Raw genomic sequence first — 9,987 nt, 5'->3', positions numbered from 1 at the left:
GTTGAAATAAGTGTAGAAGTAGATAGGAGCACAGCAAGAAGAAAGAATGAAAAGCTGGGTATGCTAGTTCAAGTGCACCCAAACCAAAAAGAAGAGAAAATGCTAGGTGAGTAGGTCGGGTAGGTAGCTTTGTGGTTGCAGAATCATGGCTTGTGATCCATTTCATATTGTCAAGTGTTATATCTATCATATCACAAGTTGAAGGCAGTTGTTCAATTGGAGGACTTCAAGCGAGGCATGTCTAACTTCCCTTTCTTCCTCTTTCCCCAAATCACTCATTAACTTCCCTAAAAGAGGTCAAGATCTGCTTGGTATCTCTTAGTTTCATCATTCTCCATATCATTTACCTTGGTGAAGATCAGCTTCACTCAAGGAGTGTTCACACTTCTTCTATCAGCCATTTTCCCCATTGATAGCCTAAGACATCATACTTAGCGCTTTCTCTCATCATTGTCATATTAACTACTAACTTTACTATCTAGCTCCCTATCTATTTCCCCTTCCCCTACTAAAACTATGTATATAACTTCCCTATATACTTATCCCCTCCCCCTGGTTGGAAAATAACCATATGCATCCTCGGGAATTGCTAAGTTTATCTGAAACTCAGCAAGAACCCTCATTGCCCCCTCAAACCATCTTCTCATACATTTTGGACACATTCCAACGCATAGAACCCTTCATCACCCCCCTAACTATCTTCCAAATGCATAAGGACTCATTCCTTTGCATAATTCTCCTTCACATGTTTAAAAATCACCCCTTTTGCCTCGGTTTGCCTTTATAAGGCATGAAACCCTCTTTGGCCACTAAACCCCTCTCAAAACCACATCATTTTCCTCCTAAGTGCCTTTGGACTCCTTCCGAGGCACAAGAATATGCAAACCATTCAAAAACCATGAAAAGCCTTCAAAAATGATAAAATCTTCCCTTTTTTGGCTATCGGACCCCTTCCAATGCCTTAGATTCCAAGCAAAAGCATAAAGGTTACCCCCTTCGAATTCAAAAGACTTGCATTTTTGTATAAATAATGGCTCCGATGAGAAATGGGTCCTTTTGTTTCCCCTCCGATGCGAAATCTCTATCGGGAGGGGGCAGTGGCATATATAAGCAAATGTTGCTAAGTCTCAAAGGCATGGGGCATAATGTCGATGGGCCGGACCAGATTCAAATAAAGAAAGGGTTTATAAATCATTTCGGGTCCGTAAGGTCCCCGTGCGCAGCGAAAAGGGTGGCTCCGATATCCCGGAGCCGATAATTTATAAGGGGCAATTTTGAAAGGGATTTCGGGTCCGTTGGACCCGTTTCAAATGTAAATCCGCCGATATGTGGGTTTCGATGGTTCGGACCCGAAATGAAATAAAGTGGGCCTGTAAAGCATATCGGGTCCGCGCAGTTCGGCGATCCCATATGTGCTACCCCCCCGGTCCGCCCCGATGCGATTTAGCGATAGCCGTTGGATCGGCCCGCGCCGGATCCAACGGCCAGGATTTAAAGATTGCTACAGTGCCCGCCAAAGGCCAATTTTTCATTGAAATTTCATGTTTTTGGCCCATTTTCTGTGTTATTCGGAAATGGGCCGTTTTCAAAGGTTTTGTGTGCGGCGCCCGTGCCCGCCCAGGCATAAAGAAATCATGGTTTTCCTTAGCCATTTTGAGATCGCTCCAGGCCCAAACTGCCCCAAATAGCAGGTTTTCACCTCGGCAGGCCTTCAATGACCCTTTACTCATCCAGTTCATGACTTTAAGTGTTGCTAAAGCATTTTGAGTCGGCCAAGGGCCGACAACCACCCAGGAGCAACAAAGCGCCTCGCAGCAGATACTTGGGCCAAATAACGGCCACTAATGATTTGATGTGACAGTTCAGAGCATTTTTAAAGCAAAGGAAGATCATGGAAGCGGCAAAGAGTATCAGGGAAGCGGCAGAGAGTATCAGGCAAAATCTTCCGAAGCAGATGAAACAGAAGGGCCCCAGCAGATTCGGCAAAGCATCATCAAGCCGTTGTGGCTCCCCAACTTACAGTTATGGCCATGAGGCCAGTACATGACTCAAAGACCTCTCTCCACTCATTTTTGAGGCGGCTGCCTCATGCGCAGCCCTTGTTTACATGACTTGAGATGCCAGCTGCCCCATGCGCAGCTGTTTCTGATGTTTTATGCATTTATTTCCAGCATAGATTAGGTTCAAAGATAGTGATTGCACAGATCTCTTTTGATCTGTTTTCAGAGATATTTTTTGGGATATTTTTCCCCTTGACACCTGTTCAAGGGAAGTCTGTAGTTTTTCTTCTATATATACCACCCTCTGCACTGTTTTAAGGGGTTGGTTGGTTGGGTGTATGACTCCTCCAGAGACTCGCTTTGTATCTGATATGTTTTCTTTAATCAAAGACTGCTAAAGCTTTGGAGGACGGACTGTTTGATGTGTCGTTAATGGTTGAAGAGTGGATGATGGAATTCATGTGCTGCTATATGGATCAATAAGTGTCTCTCACCTCTGTTATCTCAATTACATACATGCTCAAGTCACAGAACAAAGGATTGGCTTAGAATTTGCTTAGCTGCACTCTATGCTCAGTTTCTGTGGCTCTTTATGTTTTCTTCTTGATTTAGGCATAAATATGAATTCCTTTATGGCTCATGTTTAATCTATTTCACATATGAATGACTGTTGTCTAAGAATTCTTAGCTGCTCCTAGATAGAGTTCGTTCATCTTCCCTTTGCTAACCTGTTTGAGAGATTCTTTGTTGCCTCTCATTCCTTAGCCCCCACTCCATCTCTTTTACCTTGAATATTGTTTCATAAGCAGCTACCTTGCTCCTCATTCCTCTTGTCACCAAGAAAACGCACCAGCAGTCTTACTCCATGACTCCATGCCCAATGGTTTGAAACTTACCACACTATGCATTGCCTCTCTGTTTGAAAGCATCCTCCTTCCCACCAAACATAAACAAAACCCCTTGAACTCAATAGCTAGCCTAACATCATCTTCAACAAAGCTAAATCATAAAGAGAGAGCCCTCTCTGACTGCAGGTAGGCTAGGACCTGCAGTCCAAAGTTGGTTAGTGGTTACCTCGGCCGTATCCTTTCCGAAGCTTAAGGACAACCTGAGTGATAACATACACAACACTCTTATAATAGAACAATCCACACTTCTACTAGTAAGTCCCCATTTGAAACTTGTTTAGGTTGTCTACCACCTTCACCTTTGGATATGACATATGGATAGAAAGGAGGAGTGAGGGGGGATCTTACAGGGAATGCCTTGAGTGCTGGAAGCTCGCTGAGAAGATCAAAAAGATCCATATACAGATATAAGAAACACTACAGAAGTCATGGGAAAAATATAATTCAAGGCATGAAGTCATGGGAGATACAGTATGGTTATAATTGAACAAGGAGAGGATACAAGGTCTTGGTAAGAAAATTAAAGCTCTGGTATATGGTCCCTTTGAGATATCGGAAAAGGTGGGAGATAATGCATACAGAATCAGTAAACCCCCATCCATGCACATTCACTGAGTGTTGAACATAGAGAATTTGAAACTCTATGAGCTTTTCATGTTAAATCAAGAAGATGAAAATATCCTATCTTCTATAGAGGATTTAGCCCCAGATGTTCATGTAGAGTTGACAGAGAATAGACTTTCGTAGAAGAGGTCCAAAATTACAAGATAGGGGAAACCTTTGGCACATTGGGTTGAAAGGACAGCTTCTAGGCAAAGCTAAATTAGACACTTGAGAGAAGGTGGAGGAATTTTTTTCTAACCTCTTTTAGTAGAAGTTTTTAGGGAACAAAATCCTCCCAAAATGGGGAGGTATGATCTAGATTAGATTAGTACATTGTTTTTCATCCATCTTGATGATTTTAGAGTCGAGGAAGTGGAGGGATTGACTCATAGGTGCATTTTTAAAGGTGGCATGACCCAGTTTGGCAAATTGAGGTTTGAAACCTCTTAGGAATACTTTGAGGCATCAACCAACATTTTTTGGGGGTATAAATTTGTTCCTTCAACATACACCTTTTGTGTTGTTCTACGAATACAAACCTTTCCAACGACACAAGGATTGCCTCGACCAGAGTCCATATACAAAAATTATGCAACTCGTAAGTTAACTTTCTTTTTTTTTACCACCATAACTTGAGAGGATGACACATTAAGCCCCATTATTCATGAAAAATGGGTTAGCCATGTGATCATGATGAAAACCACTCTAGAAGAGTCAGTTTTGTAACTCTAGTTAAAAGCTGAATGAGTCAAACCTAACCACTAGTAGGTTATAGAGCTATGTTATAACTGGACCATTAGGAGGAAAAGGGGCGTCATTCTATTGAAGTGTATTTTGTTCCATAAATAAGAGCAAAAATAAAATTAAAAATATTTGTATATATTGAGATGTGAAATTTATTAAGAATTAACATAAATCTATATAAAATAATTGAAATTAACAAAATTTCTATATATAGAAATATGAAATTTAATGTAAAGAGATTTGATCTCTAAACACTTAATAGATTCAAAATTAAATATATAAATTTTTTTATTTTTTTAAGTTTAAAATAAGATTAACTGTGATTGCAAATTTTATAATAATTTTAATTTTTTCCAAAGTAAATAAAAAACATTTTGACTGAAATAGTTTCTTTGAAAAGTAGATTAATCAACTTTAGCATTTCACTTGGAATCTCAAATTGAATTGATTGATAAGGATTACCTGTTCATCGAATTACATACACAGAAAAAGTTGATAAGAATAATGCTGCTACTCAGCCCACTAGTTACAAATAAACTATAAGAATTGGATTGTACAGGGTTTAAATCGAAAGATGTCAGTATAAACATAATCCGATAGGGTGGTGTTTAAACTGAACGAGGTTGGGAGTATTTAGTGTTTATATTTTTGGAAATTCTTGTCATAATAATTAAATTTTAGGATTTTGAATGAGCCAGAGATTTTTAATACCGTTGAATCTATTTTTATTATAAAAAAATATTTTAAATACACCAATTAATATTTTTTAACACATAATTAATTAACCCTTTAATATTTATTTTCAAGTGAATATTACCTTTTACCTTCTCTTGTGCTTACAAATAAGTGATCGGTGTTATGGGATTTGGTATTTGAAGTCGTTAGATCTTTATATATTATGTATATGAAAATTTGGCATTTGAAGGGGTTAGATCTTTAAATATTATGTATGATGACATGGCTCTTCCAGTGAATGTAAATGTAGTTGTAATTTGACAATAACATTTGCTTAAAAATAAGTGATTGGTGTGAAAGAAACTTTGTCATGCAGAAAACGTGTTACTAAAAAAAATAAAGTTTAGATTATTTTATTAAAGACAAAATCTATACAGATTTGAAGTACACATATAATAGATTTAGAGGATATATGTAGTCATGACTATACAGTTTTCATATATTTTTTTATAATTTATATTTGATTTTTTTATGTTTCACAATTAAAATGTAAAACTCGTAAAATTAAAATAAAATTTTAAAATAGAAAACAATAATTTCCCTTCCCAATCCATTTCCACGTGCTCTGCAAACCACGAGAACATCGATGGGCGATTAATGTCGGCCATTTGAACATCACCATATGTATCTTTCACTGGTTCAGATTTTTTTAACTTAAAATATTTCAGATTTTAGAATATTTTAGAGTTGGATGTAGATTTGCAGATTTTAGAATATCTAGAATTATACAATCAAATAAATCAATCAATCAATCAATGGGTGCCCGATTTTGGAATAACTAGAATTATACAATCAAATAAATCAATCAATAAATTTTTATAAATTGGAAAATATTTTCCAAAGTATCACATACGGTTCTCCGCTCGAACCAAATAGAGGAGTCGGTTCACAATGCAGACCTGCAGTATCTCCTACTCCGCTGTGTCCATGGCGGCTAATTTCTCCATAAATTTGTCTTCTGTATTTAACATTCCGACAAGATCATACTCGCATAGGTTACATACTCGCCATTCATACCCTATAGTTGTATTCTCTGTGAAAACCGAAGAAAAGCTCCCGGCTCCTAAGAACAAACCCGCTGTCAATGGCGCTGGATCTCAAAGTAATGATCTGAAATCTACGCCCACGCCCACGCCCACGCCCACGCCCACTGCTACACTTCCCTCAGAAGATCCTCTTAATGGCATTTCTTCTGCTTTGGCGGCGGTTTTATGCAATGCTGTGGATGATCTTATAAATAACTTTATCGATAATCCGCTGAGGCCTTTCGTGGATCCAAGATTTGTGTTGGCTGGAAACTTCGCTCCAGTACAAGAGACTGCACCAGTAGCGTGCGACGAGATACAGGGCACTCTCCCTGCCTGCGTCGACGGTGTTTATATCCGCAATGGGCCGAATCCGAGATACGTCCCCAGAGGCGGCCACCATCTTTTCGACGGCGACGGAATGCTTCACACCGTCAGGATCAAAGACGGCCGAGTAACGTTCTGCAGCCGTTACGTCCGCACGCACAAATTCGTGCAAGAAGAGACAGCGGGAGGCCGGGTGGTGCCCAACTTCTTTTCCGGTTTCTACAGCCTCGGCGCCGGATTGGCCAGGGGAGTCCTGTTCAGCGCCAGAGTGGCTCTCGGCCTCTTTAATCCTTACAATGGCGCGGGATTGGCCAATACCAGTCTCTTATATTTCAATCGCAGACTGATGGCGCTCGAGGAATCAGATCTGCCATACGCAATGAAGGTCACGAAATCCGGCGACATGGTCACTGTCGGCAGGTATGACTTCGACGGGAAACTCTTCATGGCCATGACAGCACATCCCAAGATTGACCCCGAGACGCGAGAGCTTTTCGCTTTCCGTTGCAGTTTCATTCCTCCGTTTCTCAATTATTTCAGAGTGTCGCCTGCCGGAGAAAAAGAACCGGACGTCGGAATCCTGTCGATGTTGCAGCCGTCGTTTATTCACGATTTTGCGATAACAAAGCTGTATGCCATATTTCCCGATACCCAGATCGTGGTGGACCCCATGAACATGATTGTCGGCGGCGGCTCTCCCATGGGCTGCGACCCCGCTAAGGTCCCGCGGCTCGGCGTTCTCCCGCGCTACGCAACGGACGAGGCTGCGATGAAATGGTTCAAAGTCCCGGGCTTCAATTTCTTCCATTCGCTCAACGCGTGGGACGAGGCCGACGAGATCGTGTTGATTGCCGCGAATTTGTACCCGGTGGAGCACGTTGTGGAGAGAACCCATCTGGTCCATTCCACAGTAGAGAAGGTCCGCATAAATTTGAGAAACGGGATTGTAACCAGAAAGCCATTGTCTTCAAAATGTTTGGAGTTGGGCGTCATCAATCCCCGGTTCGTTGCCAAGAAGAACAGGTATGCATACATGTCGATAGCAGCACCGTTGCCTAAACTCTCTGGGGTCGTTAAACTTGACTTTGATATGCTGGAAGCGACGGCTGCCAAGGAGTGCGTGGTCGCGTCGAGGGCTTATGGCGAAGGTTGCTTCGGCAGTGAGCCGTTCTTCGTGCCCCGGAGTTCGGATCCTAATGCCGAGGAGGACGACGGGTACATCGTGGCTTTTACCCATAACGAAGGCACCGGGATTTCCAGTTTTGTGGTGATGGACGCGCAATCTCCGACCCTTGAAATCGTGGCCTCCGTTGAGCTCCCTGCCAGAGTTCCGTACGGCTTTCATGGCCTCTTCGTTAGCGATGCTGACTTGGCGAACTAAATCTAATTCCGAGCTCGCATCGAGATTAATTTTCCCTAAAAATAGGAACATCTCATGATATTGTCAGCAAAAACTATAATTTTTAGGCTTTTAGTGAGAAACTTCTAAATTCATAATGTGTTTCAAAAATATAAATGACATTGTATTTGTCGTAGCTAGCATGGTGAAATCTTATATTAGTTATATGTGGAATTTATTTGTCTTAGCTAGCGTGGACTATTCTTGTGAAATTTTATATTAGTTTTATGTGGAATAAAAAAACTCTTTTAATTTTAATTAATTTATCAAAGTTGTAAAATGATTGAATCACTATACAGTAGGGAAAACTTATCATAATTCAGTTATCAAATTCGCAGTGGAACAACCACACAACTAAATCGATTAAATCTATTTTCATTTTTGTTTGATAGAAATTTTGTATTATTTAGATTTATCACATGCTAATATATTTCTATATCGATTAAAATTGAATTTCCCATCATTTTTAAAGAATTTATAATTTATTTAAAAAAAAAAAAATTAAGATGGTTTGAAAAATAACAATTTTTAAAATAATCACTTTTCTATAAGGTTAACTTAGGTATTTAGCATTATAAAATGGTGGTATTCAGTGCATTGTTCACAAATATTTAGATGTGTGGTTGAAAGAAATATACAACCTCTACACATATTTGGTATTTTGGAGTTTTCTGGCATGTTGCATAGAGTTTAGGTTAGTAATTTTATTATTTGAGCTTGTTTCAAGTTGTATAACTATTGAAATCAATATATTTTTTTTTTTATGCTTTTGTTTATGATATATTTTGGGAGATATACTATAGGAATTGTTGGAATCACAAATTTGAGTTATAAACTTTGTATAATATGAGTGGTACAAAGGTTTTTCAAGATGTTGAATCTATTTATGTATTGAAGGATGCATCTTAAAGAACAAAAACCCATTATTTCTCCAAAAAAAATATTGTGGATTCTAAATAAAAAGCCAAAATGTAGAAGATTTAGATTGTGTCATAAAATCAATTGTGTAACAATGTCAACAAAATTATTTTACACGTATCTTTGGGGAGTTTGTGGGTTGATACTAGATCTAAGGAAGCCTTGATATTTCTAGTGAACATATACATTCATGAATTCAAGGATGATCAAATGATCCCTTTGTGAAGTGTCGGACTTTGTTTTGTAAGAAAGTATTTAAGAAATTGACTTATTTCGAAGATTTGAGTTTACTATTTAGCTATCAACTCGATGAAATGGGGATCCCACTTCTAACATAAATCTCAAAAGATAAAATGTCTTGACAACCCCCCTGGTATTTTGGTGAGGGTAAATGCTTTTCTTGATCTGTGGGGAGCAATGGACCCCAATTTTTTCATTATCACAATAATGACCACTTTAACATGGGGGCTGTCAAACTTAGCTAACTCATATACATGATCATGGATCTATGCTTGTTGGGTTTTGAAATAGGGCCGTTATTGTAGAAATGCCCCATCTGGACCACTAGACCACAACCTGGTGGACATCTTGACAACCCAACGTTTCAAGTTATTTTAAGGCATTAAATTTTATCATGTTCCTTGTAAAGGATATAACAGGGGAGTCAATGGGTAAATAATGGAGCTAATGTTGAAGCCAGGCATATTTCAAATCAAAAGGACATCCCACCATGGGGCATCGATGAGACAAGGATAATAAGCACCATGTCAGAGATCGTGATAAGAAGGCGACCAAAGGCTCACTTTGAGTTGTCTGATCTTGGAAGCCCTTCAACTACAATTAGTGTCGATGAGCTAATTTATCTGTAGGAAAAATCCGCCTATTATCCTTTGCGTCAATGTTATCCAATGAAATGGCAGTAAAGATAATTTTTTCTCCTTGAGAAAATTCAAGAATTGAGTGGTCTTTCTGGAGTGGGTGGATTGGGTCCCAAAGTGGGTAATTCTCATGACTGGTGAATGTGAAGATGGACTCAAGCTGTGGGACTTCTGCCATGGCGGAAGGAAGAGCAGATGTTGAGTGTGCAGGGAATTTCAGAGTTTTATTCAAGTTCTCCCAAATGCACCCTCTTACTTTCTGAGGTAAGCCAAATGGATTTAATTAACCGAATTCTAATCTGTATCAGTCTTGGAATGTCGGATCTTGTTGTAAGATTGGGTGGACGATTCAGGACTTCTGAAGATCATACCCATGGCTCAATTTTGTCAGGCTGGATGCCTCTTGCTATCTGTTTTCATTAATAAGTAGAGCCCATGAATGTTGCATAC

The 9,987-nt window shown here is 39.4% G+C and overlaps 1 pseudogene; it reads left to right on the top strand.

The window, feature by feature from the left end:
- Window positions 1–5,842: 5,842 nt before the first annotated feature.
- LOC149255846 (putative carotenoid cleavage dioxygenase 4, chloroplastic pseudogene) lies at window positions 5,843–7,918 on the top strand (annotated as a pseudogene).
- The last annotated feature ends 2,069 nt before the right edge of the window (window positions 7,919–9,987 follow it).

Source organism: Pinus tabuliformis, chromosome 7 (genome assembly GCF_031772625.1).
Source record: "Pinus tabuliformis cultivar Carrire ecotype Pingquan chromosome 7, CPIR1, whole genome shotgun sequence".
In the NCBI taxonomy this organism is placed as follows: Eukaryota; Viridiplantae; Streptophyta; class Pinopsida; order Pinales; family Pinaceae; genus Pinus; species Pinus tabuliformis.
This window is presented reverse-complemented; position numbering and strand designations above follow the sequence as displayed.